Genomic DNA, 17,898 nt, shown 5'->3' on the forward strand with positions numbered 1-17,898 from the left:
ATTACCTGGGGAACCAGCCCCCAATATTTCAACATAGGTTCTTTCTATTTTCCCTAAGTATCGGCCAGTCTGAGAAAAAAAGAGAAAGAGTACAAAGAGAGGAATTTTATAGCTTGGCCTCTGGGGGTAACATCACATATCGGTAGGTTCGTGATGTCCCCTGAGCCACAAAACCAGCAAGTTTTTATTAGAGATTTTAAAAGGGGAGGGGTGTGTGAACAGGGAATAGGTCACAAAGATCACATGCTTCAAAGGGCAATAAAGATCACAAGGCAAAGGCAAAATTAGAGTTACTGATGAGGGTCTATGTCCCGCTGTGCACATATTGTCTTGATAAACATCCTAACAGAAAACAGGGTTTGAGAGCGGAGAACCAGTCTGACCAAAAAGTTACCAGGCTGGAATTTCCCAATCCTAGTAAGCCCGAGGGTACTGCAGGAGACCAGGGCATATTTCAGTCCTTATCTCAACCGCATAAGACAGACACTCCCAGAGTGGCCATTTATAGACCTCCCCCCAAGAATGCATTCCTTCCCCAGGATATTCTTTGCTGGGAAAAGAATTCAGTGATAGCTCTCTTACTTGCATGTCCATTTATAGGCTCTCTGCAAGAAGAAAAACATGGCTCTATTCTGCCTGACCCCCAGGCAGTCAGACCTTATGGTTATCTTCCCTTGTTCCCTGAAAATCACTGTTATTCTGTTCTTTTTCAAGGTGCACTGATTTCATATTGTTCAAACACACATGTTTTACAATCAATTTATACACCTGTGGTCCTGAGGTGATGTACATTCTCAGCTTATGAAGATAACGGGATTGAGAGATTAAAGTAAAGACAGGCATAAGAAATTATAAGAGTATTATTAGGGAAGTGATAAATGTCCATGAAATCTTCACAATTTATGTTCAGAGATTGCAGTAAAGACAGGCATAAGAAATTATAAAAGTATTAATTTGGGGAACTGATAAATGTCCATGAAATCTTCACAATTTATGTTCTTCTGCTGTGGTTCCAGCCGGTCCCTCTGTTTGGGGTCCCTGACTTCCCACAACACCCCATCTCTACTAAAAATACAAAAATTAGCCAGGTGTGGTGGTGCGCACCTGTAATCCCAGCTACTCAGGTGGCTGAGGCAGGAGAATCACATGAACCTGGGAGGTGGAGGTTGCAGTGAACCGAGATTGTGCCACTGCACTCGAGCCTGGGTGACAGAGGAAGACTCCGTCTCAAAAAAAAACAAAACAAATACAAACAAAACAAAAAAAGTTATGAGCTTTGCCTTCTCAAAAATAAGTTTTTGTTTATTTATTTATTTATTTTTCTAGACAGGATCTCACTCTGTCACCCAGGTTTGAGTACAGTGGCATGATCACAGTTCACTGCAGCCTTCACTCAGATAGCTGGGATTATAGGCACACATCACCACGCCCGCCTAATTTTTTTGTATTATTAATTTTTTCTAGAGATGAAGTCTCCTTACGTGCCTAGGCTGAAAAATCAGTTCTCTCAAGGGGCAGCATGGCATTGAGATTAAGAAAGTGAGTTCCAAGGTGATACTGCATGAGTTGATAGTAGTAGTTCCACCACTTACCTTGTGACTTTGGGAAAGTTACTTAACTCTGTGCTTCAGCTTTCTCAACTTTAAGACAGACCTAATAATAAGACAGAACTTAAAAACCTTAGTGTTGTTAAGATTAAAATATGCATTTTGTCAAAAACCATAAATCTAACACATACAGTGTTTACTGTGGGTTGGACATTGTTCTTAGTGCTTTCCCTATAATAACTCGTTTATTACAAAGACTTTGTGAAGTAGACTTTGTTACTATTTCCGCCTTGCAGATGATTAAATCAACGACTGAGTAATTTGCTCAAGGTCACCTCTCTATTAAAACCAAATAATCTGGCTTTGAAGTTTATGACGTTAACCATTATGCTAAACTACTTCTCAAGCACCTAGCAGAGTGCTTGGTGCAGAGTTTATGCTCTATACAAGTTAATTCTAACATATACTTTCAAAAAATTCTTCCATTGACCTAGCTCCTTTAAACTCTGTTAAATGCTGCTGGGCACTGCGTTCACACCTATGCAAGGTCATTCAGTGCTACTCAAGAATAAACTGCTGAAAGCATTTACTAAAAGCAAAAGGCTCCAGTGAAAGGCTTTTGGAAGTATCTACTTAACAGATTTTACTTATCTGATGTCACATTGTCTTTTAATTTGTTTTTGTTTTTGTTTTTGTTTTTGTTTTTGTTTTTGAGATAGAGTCTCAGTCTGTTGCCCAGGCTGGAGTGCAGTGGCACAATCTCTTGGCTCACTGCAATCTTCGCCTCCCAGGTTCAAGCTATTCTCCTGCCTTAGCCTCCTGAATAGCTGAGATTACAGGCATTTGCCACCATGCCCACTTAATTTTTGTATTTTTAGTAGAGATGGGTTTCACCATATTGGCCAGGCTGGTCTCGAACTCCTGACCTCAAGTGATCCACCCACATTGGCCTCCCATAGTGCTGGGATTATAGGCATAAGCCACCATGTCTGGCTGTCTATATTTTGAACAGTTCTTCTCTCAGTTACACTGCTGTTGAAAAGCTGTGGTGTCCTGAGAAGGAAAGTGTGAGTAATTATCATCTACGTTATAACCTTTTTTTGAAATAGAAAGCAATCTTCAAAATGTCATTTTTTTTTTCCCCTTAGGATTCTATTGCTCACATTTTCAGGCATGCAGTGGAGATAGTTCTCCATCATAACACGGGTTACTTATTTATATCAAACTGATGCAGTCAATGTCTGTGTAATTCATCACTGTATCACCAACACCTAAGTCAGAATCAGCAAATATTAGACACTTAATTAGTATATGTAGACTTTTTGGTTTCTAAATTGTCTTTTCCATGAAGTCAAAAGGTAAACTAACAGAGGCATATCCTATAAATCAGTGGTTCTCAAAGTGTGGTACCGAGAACAGCGGCATCTGTAACTCTTGGTAACATGTAATTACAGAAATGCAAATTTCCAATGCCCATCCCAGACCTATGAAATAAGAAACTTCAGGTTGGAAGCCAGCAATCAATGTTTTAAAAGCTCTCTAGGTAAATTGTATGCACACTAAAGTTAGAGATACACACACACACATATATATGTATATATATATAATCTCCTATATCTAAGTCATGAAAAAGAAGTCTGTCATTTAGTGCTCTTCCTAATTCGTCTTTAAATAGGAGCAGTATTTTCACATCTTGCAGTAAGTCAACTCATGAGGCAGAACTTAAAATAAAGGTGGTTCCCAGATTCCTGGGCAGTCACAAACCAATTTATTCAATCTCTGTAGGGTGGAGTTGGGGTAGCTGCATATTTAATAACATTTTTGGAGTTTCTTATGCAAAATTGATTTATGAGAGCCCTGGCCTAAGATGAACTATACTCAGAGGAGTTTCTGTGTGGATTAACTTTGCATTGCTTAAGTCACAGGAAAAAACTGGGTCTGTTTATCTTGAAGCCTGTTTGATAGGCCATTTGGGGCCACCTCTGCCTTTTGCCTCGTAGTATTATGTTATACTAAATAAAAGCCATTTTATTTTTGGAATCCCCAGCTTCTCTGTCCTACCCTTTGTAACCAGTTACCTAATTTCAGGTCTCTAAGTAGTCACTGTTTTATTAACCTGTAGTCAAGTAAACTACAGTAATGAATGGGCCAGGCGCAGTGACTCATGCCTGTAATCACAGCACTTTGGGAGGCTGAGGTGGGAAGATCATTTGAGGTCAGGAGTTCAAGACCAGCCTGACCAACATGGTGAAACCCCATCTCTACTAAAAACAAATTCATAAATAAAAAATTAGCCAGGCCTGGTGGCACATGCCTGTAATCTCAGCTACTTGGAGGCTGAGGCAGGAGAATTGCTTTAACCCGGGAGGTGGAGTTTGCAGTGAGCAAGATTGTGCCACTGCTCTCCAGCCCGGACGACAGAATTAGACTCCGTCTCAAAACAAACAAACAAACAAAACCAGAAGATAAATGAAGCATGGTCATGGAAATTCCAAAGAATACCTCACTGGCTGTGTCATATACAAGAAAATTTTGAATTATTTCCACAATTAAGACACTGGCTCCTTATCAAGTGTGTTAACCATGTATTAGTCGCTTAGTTGTTTGGAGAAGGCAAAAAACTTATTTCAAGGATACTAAAGGAAATCTTGTGGCCACACTTACAGACAAGGGAAACAACTACTTAGTTACAAGTACACAAAACAAGCCTTATATAAAATAAAATTCTGTAACGGATGTTAACAACCTGACATTGTTTGGGTTGAACAACACTACAATCTTAATTGTGAGAGTCAAATGAGCTATAGCATACCGTTCTGAAAATGTGTGAACATGAAGAAAGATAAATAAGAATAACTGACTTCATATTCTGGAGTAAGAATTAAATACATTTTATAGTTTGTGATAAAATACTCCCAATAAGAAATCAGTGGATATGGGTAGGGACATATAACTGATAGATTGGAAATAGAAACTAGACAAGATGGAGCAGGGCCCTCCTCTTCCCAAGCATGGAAATAAAGGAAAATCTTAAGTTCTTTCAAGGGAAATTCCAGGCACCTAGCTATCCTTAAGAAGTAAATGAGTAACTTGGTAAGCAACAAGGTAACAGTAGCTTAAAAATATAGCCAAGGGAATTAGAATCATGAGATGTTCTCTACAGAAGCTAAAGATAACCTCTTAGTATATATCCCTGAGTTTTTTTTTTTTAGAAACTCACTAGCAGGCCAGGCACAGCGGCTCATCCCTATAATCCCAGCACTTTGGGAGGCTGAGGAGGGGAGAACACTTGAGGTCAGGCATTCGAGGCCAGCCTGGCCAACATGGTGAAACTCCATCTCTACTAAAAATACAAAAATTAGCCGGGCAGGCACCTGCAATCCTAGCTACTCAGGAGGCTGAGACAGGAAAATTACTTGAACTTGGGGGGCAGAGGTTGCAATGAGCCTAGAGATCATGCCACTGCACTCCAGCCTGGGTAACAGAGAGAGAGAGACTTCATCTCAAAAAAAAAAAAAAAAAAAAAAAATGAAAAGGCAATGCGACATCAGGTAAGTAAAATCTTTTAAGTAGATATTTCCAAAAGCCTTTCACTGGAGCTTTTTGCTTTCAGCAAACGACACTGCACTCCAGCCCTGGTGACAAAGTGTTAATCTGTATTAAAAAAAAAAAAAAATGAAGAAGCCTTTTTTCTTGGCAGGTAGACCTCAGATAAGGGAGAATTGAGGACTCAACTCTGACTCCAGTTCTTCGTTCTAAAGTTACTCCTGAAGGGCCTAGAAGTCATGCCCAGGAGCCAGACCTAACACATCTTTCTGCTGACCCCAAAATTTGAAACAAAGCTCTTCCCTAACCAATTGCATAATCAGAACATCTCTGAATCTGTTTAAGGCTTGTAAGCCCCTACTTCAAGATAGCTCACCTTTTTAGACCAAACCAACTTATAACCTCCTTGTATTAATTTATGATTTTGCCTGTAACTTCTGCTTTCCTGAATTTACCACTGGCTTTAAAAAATATTTGCTTGCAAGCCATCAGGGAGGTCCGGTCTTAAGCATGAAGTGCCTGATTCTTTTGTTGCTTGGCACCCTGCAAAGTAAACCCCCTCCTTACTCCCACTGGAAACCTCGGTGTGGGTATTTGGCCTTATTGTGCCAGGCACCTGGACCCCAGTTCAGTTGAGTAACACGAGGAAGGGGGAATCATGCCCAGCAGTGGTAGATAATGATATAGGAGTTAAGAAGAAATCACTTAGGCAGATAGTAAAGGTATGGGAGTCCTCGGTAAGGCCTTTCTTTTTAATGAAAAGCAGCCCCAAATCATCTAACAAAAAGCAGCCTATAAAGTCGAGCTGCAGACATAGACAAGCAAGCTGGGAGCTTGCAGGGGTGAATGCTGACAGGAACTAGGAACTAGACATGTTCAAGATGGTGGCACCATCTTCCCTTCTCTGCCAGCCATGTGTACAGGAAAGAGCAGACAAGACTGCACCAGCCAAGGAGCATTCATTTGCATGATAGGATTAGGATGGGGCCACCAGCCTTCCCCAGGCACTATGTAAACGTCATACCTGATTGAACCAATCTGTGAGCCCTATGTAAATCAGACACCACCTCCTCAAACTGGACTGTATAATCTGGTGCATTTGCCACCACCACCCAGTCCTTTCTACTCGGAGATCCCTTTCTGTATAGAGAGAGCTGTTTCTCTTTCTTTTCTCTTCTGCCTATTAAACCTCTGTTCCTAAACTACTCCTGTGTGTCTGTGTCCTAAATTTTTGTGACACGATGACGAACCCCGGCGTATATACACCAGCAACATAGTCGCTTCAGTAATGAACACTGTTCTCTCCAGGGGAAAAGAAAGAAATGAGTATTCAGGTGTCTCAGGTTTTAGATCTAGGAAGTAAGACTTTCTTTCACCAACTTGGAAAGCAAAGCTGTATAATATAGATAGCCTGGTGCAGGGACCCAAGGATTCTTGTTGGTGAATGTGAATGGGGAGAAGGTAAGAGTCCGAGAAACTCAGTGCCTGATGTGAGCCTAGAAACCTGTGCTTACCAGTGGTGCTGATAAGGAGAAATCTTGATGAGAGAGCAGCAGTGGATGGTGGTGGGGGTGTCTGACTGGAGTTAAGTGGAGCTAAGTGGCTATGTGTGCACCTTTATAAGCAAAATAAAATATGTTGCTTCTTCTCATGATAAAAAGTTTCCAGCTGTAGACCTTTGAACCAGAGCAACTCCATCTTTAATAGGGGCTGGGTAAAATAAGGCCAAGATCTACTGGGCTGCAGTCCCAGATGGCTAGGCATTCTAAGTCACAGGATGAGATAGGAGGTCGGCACAAAATACAGATTATAAAGACCTTGCTGATAAAACAGGTTGCAGTAAAGAAGCTGGCCAAAACCCACCAAACCAAGATGGCGACAAAAGTGACCTCTGGTCATCCTCACTACTACACTCCCACCAGTGCCATAACAGTTTACGAATGCCACAGCAATGTAAGGAAGTTACCCTGTATGGTCTAAAAAGGGGATGCATAAACAAACCACCCCTGGCTTAGCATACAATCAAGAAACAACCATAAAAATGGGCAACATGCAGCCCTCCTATGAAATAGCCATTCTTTTATTCCATTACTTTCTTAACAAACTTGCTTTCATTTTATGGATTCACCTCAAATTCTTTCTTGTGTGAGAACCCTCTCTTGATACGTGGATCTGGACCCCTTTCTGGTAACACAGGTACTCAGGGCCCCACTTCTTTTCTCGGTTTCAGTGTGGATTTCCCACTTCACAGCCTCAAGCTATGGAGCCAATACTGATTGCTCTCCTGGGCAGTAGGAGCATGGGGGTTGTAGTTCCACCTGGCTTCAATCCCCCAGGTCTGCTGAATGTTTATCTAAATGCAATGCTTACAAACAAGTTTCTTTTAAATGGAAATCTAGCAGAACCTTCTCCTTTAGGCTAAAACTGTTCCACCAGGCAGTCTCCTGATGCCAGGAGCTGATGACTCATTCTCTGCTTCCTGGTTCCTGTGTCCATAAATTCCTTGAATTAGCTAAAGAATGCAGTCCAGGCAAATTCTAGTTTCTTACTCAGAAACTTGACTGAATATCTCCTTTACTCTTATTTCTTCTTTCTGCTTCTTTTACTCTTACCATTTCCCTAAATTTATATTTTCTACTCCTACACTTTATAAGTTGCTTTTCTCTCTGTAAATACAAATTTCACACATTTTCAGAACCTACCAAGTATTATACATAGGCTTCTGGGGGTGCTACAGCCCATTCGACTCTCACAGTTAAGACTGTAGTGCTGTTCAAACCAAATAATGTCAGGTTGTTAACATCCCTTACATGGTTAACACACTTGATTAGGAGTCAGTGTCTTAATTGTGGAAACAACTTAAAATTTTCTTGTATATGACACAACCAGTGAGGTATTCTTTGGAATTTCTGTGACCATGTTTCAGGAAGTACAAACTTTGCTGCTAGCATATTGGTCCACAAATCGCTATGTAAACAACAGATGCAACCAACCATGATCAGCGACCTTCACATCACCTCTTTAAAAGTCTGTCAGTGATTGGTCACTGCACATCTGTTATTCAGTTCACTCACAGAAAGCAAAACATGGAGTTGTGTTGCCTCCTGGTTTCCCAGCAGTAGAGAGATACTGTAGGCAAAGTAGTTTAACTTTTAAAGCACTACTACTGTTATTTTCTTTCTCCTGGTGACTTCAGAATGTGGAAAATTTGCTTTTTAGCACCAACACAACTGCATTATCCAGCCAATGGGCCAAGGGAGATGTTTTAACTTTTAAAGGCTCATTTCTTATATGAACTCGAAGACAGCCTGTGGATACTACAAGCTGGAAATCATACAATTTCTTTAACTGAATTTTTGGAGAAATGTGGCATAAAGCATGCAATGGAAAACATTTAAGCATTATGGCAGGAAGGTGTTAGAAACAAATGCTGGGTGCCACAAGGAAGAACCAGCACTCAGACAAAAAGTTTTCTCAGCAAGGCAATTTACTTCTGCAGAAGGGTGCTCCCTGCATCAGTCACAATCACAAAAGCACACCAAACAAAGAAGAGAAGGGGTTTTTATCCCCAGTGCGGTTCCTATCCCTGTGTTCTTCTCTTATTGGCTAGGGTTGGACCACACAATCTAAACTGACCCCAATTGGCTAACACTTAAATTTTTCTAAATAGGGTAAACACGTGATTTGTAAGAGGAGGAAAGGGTAGGAGTGGTCCATCTGGTAGAGTACAAGGCATGTCTGGATATGTCTGGGCATGTCAGGGCACAACTAGAGCAGGAGGCTAGTTGTTTGCAGGCTGGAAACGAGAGTGCAAGGAGGTTGGGCTTTTGAACAAAGGACAAGAACGTTATACAATTAAACCTTTTGAAGAGGAATTTATCATTCCTAACAATTTCCCCCTTTGCCTTTTGACAATTCTTCCTCTTCAAAATTTTTTAGCATGATTTGGCTTTGTTGCTCTTCTTGATCATTTAGGAACAAGAGCTTATCTGAGAATGGAGGAGGAGGGATAGGGGAGGGTTTTGTGAGAGCTGTTTCTATAAGTCTTGACATTAACTCACGGATACAGGGTATGATGCAGCATCCTACAAAAATGAGTACACTTATGACATTTGCAAGAGGTTAATATTGTGGACATAAGCCCTTTCCATTTACTGAACCATCTTTCCATGAGACTCATGAAAGGGTCAGTTATTCCAAAATTTTTGGCTAACTCATTTGATAAGGAGGTAAGCCCTTGTAAGGCCTTTGTAATTGTTCCATTGGGGGCTGTGTTGTTAGGGATAAAAGTACAGCATTGGATTCCAATCATGACACAGACTCCACCTTCTTCTGCTAACATCATGTCAAGGACTATTCTATTTTCCCAGGCAATTTGGCTTGTGGGGCCTAATTGTTCAGCTATTCCATTGATTGCATCTCTTGTGTAATTGACAAACTGCTGTTGATAATAACAGATGTAATTTATCCAATTTACATTTTTGTTTATAGTTGATCACCAGAACAGTGCAGATTCAAATCCTGCAACTATTTGATTTTGAGCTTTAAATTCATCTGGTACCACTCATGGGACCCCAATAGCATCTATATAAATGTGAAGGTCAAAAGACCCGTGAGGAGCACTTCCCTTTTGTCTGATTCTCCTTCTTGTTATGTTGACGGAATGCCAGGGTGAAAGAGATGGCCAATTGGACCAGAGCACAAGTGCCACTCCAGTTACTTGGCAGAGTACCCAATAGTAGTACACCGCAATACCATCATACCTCTACTCGGGAATAAACAAGGGTAGTCTGACTGGTAAGCTCTTGGAAAGGCTTGGTTTCACTGTACTTTTTCAGGTCTCCAAGGGATGTTAATCTTTCCCTGTGCCATGAGAGACACAAGGTAAAGTTAACATCAGAAGCTGGAGGCCGGATGGCCCTCGGTGGCTGACCCACAGAGCCCTTAACTTCAGGGAATAGCAGTGAGAGAGTCTTGCACACCTCATTGCCCCAGGCTGTGGGGTTTTGAAAGAGACTCACCACGTAGCTCATGCCCAGTTGGTCAGAAGACCATCCAAGTGGGAAGGGGACTATTTGGGCCTCTGGTCTGCCTGCCGCACAAGTGTAACAGTAGCTTTTGTTTAACGTGTGAACAGAATATTTAATCCATTCCAGCCAGGCATTCGCATCTTGGAATCTCATTTCAATGGCTAAATTTGTTTTAAATCTTTAACATCTACAACGTCTACTGTAGTTTCATCACTGGGTATGGGAAAAACAACTATTTGATTGGGAGGTTTAGAAGGAGGAGAAAGGGAAGGGGGTGGGGAGCAATGAAGTAGATCTCAAAGGATCCTATAGGGTCTATTCCAGGAATATCAGCTCCTGGGCCATAGAAGTGACCTAAAGTGGAGCCAGTGTTGGTAAAGGTGGGGACAGTGGTAGACATTTGCACATGGTTACATTGTTGGAGTTGACAATTAGAGGGAGTAGTCTTTTTGGTAAAGTGGATGTAAGGTTTTAGGTTAGCACAACCTCCTCCTGGGGAGGTCAAGCCTTGATACTTGGTGGTCCAGACCACATCTCCCCAACCAAAACAGAACTTCTGCTGACTGCCTCATGCTCGTTTGGTGTAAGAGTCACTCTTATAGGCAGTTTTATTTATCCGGGAAGGGCAAAGATACTTTTCTGAAAAAGCCATTTCAGTTGTCAGGAGCACTAGATAAGATCCTTCCCAAGTGGCCAAGTGGGCTTGAGCTTTCCCTCTTTCTAGCTCTTGACAAGGACTTGGTCTCCAGGTTAGTGTAAGGATTGGGGACAACAGGGAAAGTAGTTTGAACTATTTGATTAATAGCCCTGAGATCCTGTACTAGCCAGTATGACCCATCTGGCTTCTTTACAGGCAATATTGGAGTGTTATAGGGGGATATACAGGGCTCAAGGAGTCCATTGTGGATAAGACTTTCAACTATAGGTTTTAAACCTATTCTCATTTTAGAGGAATAGGGTATTGCTTTCTTTTTACTGTTTCCCCAGGGGTTTTTAATTTGACCTTAACTGGAGGAACTTTTAATTTTCCCCAATTTCCTTATCTTGACCAGATATCAGGATGGATACACTCTTCATCTATGGTGGTGAGTCAGTTTACGGAGGTAAGAAATTTTCCCTGGTTAACATAGAGTCCTAAGCCTAATTTTAGCATTAAATCCCTCTCTAATAAGTTTGTTTCTGTCTCTGGAATTAACAGGAATTTAATATTAGTGAAGTGATTCTGATATTTCACTTTTGTTTCTTCTAATATTTTTGCTGTAAATCCTTCTCCTTTTACTCCTGAGATTAGAAGTTCTTCTTCTGAACAAGTTACACCAGATGGGGAATAACAGACAGAAGAGCAAGTTGCCCCTGAGTCGATTAAAAAGGTAATAAATTCAGGTGTAAGTCCCACCTCTGAATTTAAGAAGGGCTCTGGGTGGGATCTGAAATAAAAGAGACAGAGTCCCTGACCCCGCTATTCTTCTTCAAAGGCCATGAGTGACCCTACTTTCCTTTTCCCATTCAAGGCATTCTCGTTTGAAGTGACCTATTTTCCCATATTTGAAACGCCTATTTTGCCCTTTTTCCCTTCTCATTCCTTGACCCTCTGGTTTGATCCCTTTTTTTCCCATGTAGGGTCTAACGGCCAGACACTTAGAAGATTTACAAGCTCTATTTCCCTAGGCTCTCTGCTGGAGAGTTCTCTGTGGCATGGCAGACAACATAATTCTTGCTTTTTGCCTTTGCTTTTCCTCATCCCTCTGTACATATACTTTTTGGGCCTTTCTTAAAAGCTCTTCTATGGGATGGTCTTTCCAATTTTCTGTCTTTTGTAATTTTTTTGTAATGTCTGACTATTTGTAACAAAATGGAACTTTAACATCCCTTATCCAAGGGGGTCTTCTAAGTCTAATCCATCATATTTCCTCATTTGCTCCTTAAGACTTTCTAAGAATTCCATAGGTCCTTCATCCTTTCCCTGTTGTATGTTAAAAGCTTTGGTAATATTTTGAGTTAGAGGAACTGATTCCTGAATCCCTTTAATTATCATATCTCTGAGATCCCTTATATCTTCTCGATGGGCTGCATTATTATTATCCCACTGAAGATCTTGGGCCAGGAACTTTTGTTCAGCTGTAGGGACATTATGACTGGGGTGGGGGGTGTTCACATTCCCAAACCATCATAGCAGCCCTGCAGATCATGCTTCTTTCCTCTCCTGAAAAGTGGATGCTTAAGATGGACATTAACTCAACCCAAGTATGTAACTGGGGTCCCGGAAATTGATGGATTTGATCTGACATACCATAGGGATCATCTAAGAGTGGTCTAAGCTCCCTTTTCAGGTTTCTAACTTCTGAGCTGGTTAAATTGGCATTCACAAAGCCAGTGCCCCCTCCTCCTAGAGGCACTTCCCTTAAGGAAAAAAGGTTGGTGGTTGATCCTCTGGAGGTAGAGGGGAAAGGGAAGTTTTGAATATCCTTCTTACATTGTTCTATCTCATGTTGAAGCCTTCCTAAAGGAGGATATTCTGGCTGGGGATGACTCCAAGAGTCAGGGTTATTAGGGGGAGAACAGAGTGAGTTGGGAAAGGACTAGGGACAGCAGCATTTGCTTGAAGGGGAGGGAGGTTAGAGGTGGCAGTGGTGGGAGCAGACGCTGGTGGAGGAAGGTGGTCTAAAGGGTTCCATGTACTAGTGGATGGTTTCAGATTAGGGATCTTAATTTCCTCAGGGGAAGCAGTTTCTTGCTTGTCTTTTGTAGTTTTTAAGGGATTTAGAAGAACAGGCCCCTGCCGCCAACTGAGGGCATAGTCTATTTCCTCTTGGGAGACAGGACCTTTGTTACTGACATATTCTATTAAAAGTTGGCAAATCCAATCCTCATCAGACCCAAACTTGGGCCAGAAGACTGAGGGTTTGAGGATAGGTTCTTTAGTCCAAATAAAACAGTAATATCTTATCATTTGCTGCTTTTTATTATGTTTCGTTCTTTCATTATCCTTCCAGTATTTTAACATGAGACATAGAGGGCTGTCTGAGGGGATTATACTGTCTGTCTTTTCCTTTTTATCTCCCATCTTGCTTGAGCTATTTCCCATCCCGGAAGTTTTTTGGTGTTTCCCTGAGTGTCCCAAGTGTGTGGGGCTCAACCTCTCTCACTAGAGATTTCTTGCTCTCTTGGCTCTAGAGGCTCATCCCCTGCCCCATCTGGAGGTTTCTTATACTCTGCTCTAGAGGCTCAACACCCCCTGCTGGAGGTTTCTTGCATTCTTATACTTTTGCTTTTTCTGTCTCTGGCCACTTCCCCAGAGGGAATTTAGGTACCTCTTAACATTGGTGGGTCAGTATAAACACCTGACAGGCAAGCCACCATAAGCCATATGAGGTGACCATGGAACCACAGATTAGGACGCTACACTCAGCGATCAATTGTGCGTCTCATTCACACACTGTCAACCGCCGGAATATCCCGACCACCAAGGAAATAATTCACCGCCCCTGCAGTTTTTCTTACCTTGGTCTGTGCACAGAGTTACCTGGTCACCCCGGTATCTGTAGGTCTTTTCTTCCCATGTTGCTAATGATCCATGTTTATTTGTCATGCTGGGTGGGTCTCGATTCCTTACCCCTGAGGCTACCACAATGAGGCAGCAGGATGCATCTGCCCAGGAGAGGTGATCTGAGACCCTTCCCTGGAGGAGAATGGGAATCCCAGATGAGCCCCCAGGCTTGTTGGAAACAAATGCTTGATGCTGCAAGGAAGAACCAGCACTTACACAAAATTTTTCTCAGCAGGGAAATTCGCTTCTGCAGAAGGGTGCTGCCTGCGTCAGTCATGATTGCAAGAGCATACTGAACAAAGGAGAGAAGTGGTTTTTATCCCTAATGCAGTTCCTGTCCCTGTGTCCTTCCCTTATCTAGGGTTGGACTGCACAATCTAAACTGATCCTGACTGGCTAAGACCTAAACTTTTGTAAACAGGGTAAACGCACAGTCTGTAAGAGGAGGAGGGGGTAGGAGTGGTGGTCCATCCACTAGAATACAAGGCATGTCTGGACATGTCTGGGCATGTCAGGGTGCAACTAGAGTGGGAGAGTTGTTTGCAGGCTGGAAACAGAGTACAAGGAGGTTGGGCTTTTGAACAAAGGACAAGAACATTATACAATTAAACCTTTTGAAGAGTAATTTATCATTCCTAACAAAGAAAAAGTGGGTAATACCTATGTAGCATGGCAGAAACTTTTACAGCACTGTGCAACTAACTTTGCAAGATACAAATTAAACATAAATGGAGTTAAAATAGCTCACTGTAGAGAGGTAACCCTGTGAAAGAAATAAAAATATTTCACCCCAAAATAGTTTTGTTTGTTTGTTTGTTTGTTTTTTGTGACAGAGTCCCACTCTGTTGCCAGACTGGAGTGCAGTGGCAAAATCTCAGCTCACTGCAACCTCCGCCTCCTGGGTTCAAGCAATTCTCCTGCCTCAGCCTCCCGAGTAGCTGGGACTACAGGTGCACACCACCATGCCCAACTAATTTTTGTATTTTTAGTAGAGATGGGGTTTCACCATGTTAGCCAGGATGGTCTTGATCTCTTGACCTAGTGATCCACCTGCTTTGGCCTCCCAAAGTGCTGGTATTACAGGCATGAGCCACTATGCCCAGCCCAAAATATAATTTTTTTGAGATGGCTGTTCAGATGGCCTGCAAACAGAAGTACTCCTGCAAAGCTGTCTCTTAATGGGGACATTTGCATTTGTAGAGAATGTGCATTGATGCAGCCAGGTTTTCTCTGAAGCTTTCCCTTGTCTGGACCTAGGAAAGATGAACCTAGAGTCTGATACCTTTAAAGGTCTGAAAAAACATTACCATCTATTATCTCTGAGGGTTTCTATCTCTGAGATTTCACCTATGTAACAAGACCACCTTTGCTAGCCAGCCTTCCTCGTCTCCCCACTTCCATAACCTGTCTTGCCAATGTGACCGGATTTACCACCATGATCTGCTTTTGGCTGTGCTCTGAGCCCCTACGAGGGTTTGGGGTAATCACTCTGTGGTTGTCCCCCATGTGCACATTAATAAATTTGTATGCCTTTTCTCCAATTAACCTGCCTTTTGTCAGTTGATTTTCCAGCAAACCATCAGAGGGTGAAGGGGAAATATTCCCTGGGCTCCTACACCTGCCACAGCTCTAGAAGCTCTAAATAGACAGCCAGAGGGACTCAGTAAAGGTGAATTCATCAGCATAAATGAGCAAAGTGGTTGTGATGAAAAGGATGAAGAATTAAAAGAATTCTTAGAAATGTCATGACATTGAAAGGACAAAGCCTACAACACTAGAAGCTAATTTAAACCTAATAAGGAGAGTGACAATTTGCCCAGGTGTAAAAAATGTTTCCTCCCTATCATAAGCTGTGCAATGAGAAGAAAGCAGGCACTGTTCAAACTATTCTTGATAAATGTTTTACAAAGAAATAAAGCACTTTAATTTTCAAGTTTCTGCTGTTTTTGATTATAGTGTACTAAATGTTAGTTTTATTATCTTTTGACATACCTATACATTAATAACTGACAGTAAGAAGTTTTAAATATTTCAACAAAAAATTTGAAAGGTCATGCACAGACATAATTTTTTTGCATCAATTATTAAAACTGCTTTGCCTGGATTCAGTTTGCACAGTTATTTTTATGGTTCCTCAGAATGTGCAAAGTGAACATTGTCACATATATCACATATATAATATTTGAATGTGGAGAGAAATTGATTCATTTACTTAACAGATATTTATTTAGCACTGACTTTTTACCAAGAACTGGGGATATACGGTGACCAAATAACAGTATCAAATCTTATGAATAAATTTAAATTATGTCTAGTGATTTTAAGAGCTATAAAGAAAAGTAAATCTAAACAATGGGATAGAGTTTAGGGCAGGAGGATGGTATATTCTTTTTCTATGTTGTGGTCCCCGACAACCTGTCTGTAAGCGGACATTGGACATAGAAATGCAGATGGCTGGAGGAAGAGAATTCCAGAGAAAAGAAATACTAAGCACAGTATTGTTCTCTATTATTATTCATGATTCTACAAAATGTTTTTCTTGGTAGCTCAGGAGCCAGATCTTGGTGAAGTATTGAAAAACAATCATAAGGCTGTTGCTATATTTAGGAACCCATAGAATGCTCAGCATATGATGATCCCTAAATAGTTGTGCTTCCAGACCAGTGGAATAGTGCATGGATTCATTTTTTGCCTTACAATTTCTTGAAAAACATATTAATTCAAATTCTGCTTGGTTTTCCAGTACATAATTAGGCAGAGGCAATTCAGTTGAGAAAGCACTATTTCTACTACTCAAACTTTATCTCTGAGATGCCAAACATGTTATGGTTAACAACTCTCACATCTTTAAACAATCTTCTATTGAAGTTTATATATGTTTCTACTTTGTGAGGCATGTTATTGATGCATAGGTCTGAATTAGCTCTACCTTCTCTTTACTCATGTCCACAACCAGGCCATGAACTCTGATTTTTTTTTTCTCTGTTTAATGACAATTGCTTTAAGGAGAAAAAGATCAAATACTTGGTAAAATGGAAATTAAATACATGTTACATATTTGTGGTCAAACTCCAGAAACAACTGTAAGAAAAACAAAGGTGTATTTACTGGTTAAATCTTCAAATAATCTCTGAAGGAGATACTACTATTATGATTACTTTGCAGATGAAGACCAGACTCAGAGAGCTAATAACTGGTAGATCTGGGATTTGAACCCAGACAGTGGGACTCCAGATCCTGCACTCTTAATCACTGCCTTAATCACTGAACTGGACTGAATCAAAGGGCCCAGTTGTCTGAGAAAATAGTTTGCCATATGCACTTCATCTTCCCTGTAGTTGTTGTGCAAGCATCATTTTGCTCCATACAAGGTTCACTCAAGCAGAATACTGAAAAAGATCAAAGCTCTTTATCCAGCTTAATAGTTTTAGAAAAAGAAAAGGCAGATTGAATCAACTGAAATAAGAAATGTACTCATAAAAACATGGCTATTTCTGTGGTATGACATAGCAACTATTAGAAAGTTTAAGAGAACTAAAGAGTTACTCTTGTTATACATATGCACATTAATATAAATGGAAGCTCTCTGAGTAAAGTGAAAAATCACTCCCTAGGCCGAGACAAGTATGAATGTTTCATGGGGCTAATGAATAGGAAGATTCTAGCTATTGGAATCAGGAAGGTTACTATATAATTCATAAAGGCTTTTAGTAATACACAAATGTCTGTTTTTTAAAAAGTGACATATACTTAGACCATCTTTATCACAGTCACTTAAATTATTAATAAACCATGGCTTTTAAGATGGTCTCAATAAAAATGAATTGCAACACATGATTCGCAGATTGTTAAGACAGACTTGTATTTTGTAATTTATGTGTTTGTGAAGTCTGCCTACTTGTTTTAGTTCTTTTATTTTGCTTACCAACATAACAGCTTAGCTTTTTCTTCGAAGCCGAGGTACACGATAAAGCAGTTCTCAGGTACTTAAGTATAAAGACGAAAGGTAATCTTCCCACTGTCCCAGTTTGCCTTCTTTGTTGAGGATATGGAAGGATGCCTCTTAAGAAGACTATACTCCTCGAGTCAGAGGAAAGTGATTCCACTTTCAAAGTTTCCAATGTAATGTGTATATGTAAGATTTAAACTGTAAAATATTTTGGATGATTTGCTTTTACAGAAACACGTTTTACATAGCTGATGTTAAATGATATGGAGAATCCTACTG

The 17,898-nt window shown here is 40.8% G+C and overlaps 1 long non-coding RNA gene across 3 annotated transcripts in view; it reads right to left on the minus strand.

Annotated features, from left to right (window-relative positions):
- LOC129060462 (uncharacterized) overlaps positions 1-14,092 on the minus strand; it is a 64,986-nt gene extending 50,894 nt beyond the window's left edge. For 2 of the 3 annotated variants that reach the window (XR_008527216.1, XR_008527213.1), the window contains exons 1-2: positions 13,887-14,092; positions 13,625-13,802 (exon numbers count right to left, since the gene is read on the minus strand). This is a non-coding gene — a long non-coding RNA (uncharacterized LOC129060462). The remainder of the gene's footprint in view (positions 1-13,624; positions 13,803-13,886) is intronic. The other variant, XR_008527215.2, reaches the window with a different exon arrangement.
- Between the last annotated feature and the right edge of the window lie 3,806 nt (positions 14,093-17,898).

This window comes from Pongo abelii, chromosome 6, assembly GCF_028885655.2.
Source record: "Pongo abelii isolate AG06213 chromosome 6, NHGRI_mPonAbe1-v2.0_pri, whole genome shotgun sequence".
Classification (NCBI taxonomy): domain Eukaryota; kingdom Metazoa; phylum Chordata; class Mammalia; order Primates; family Hominidae; genus Pongo; species Pongo abelii.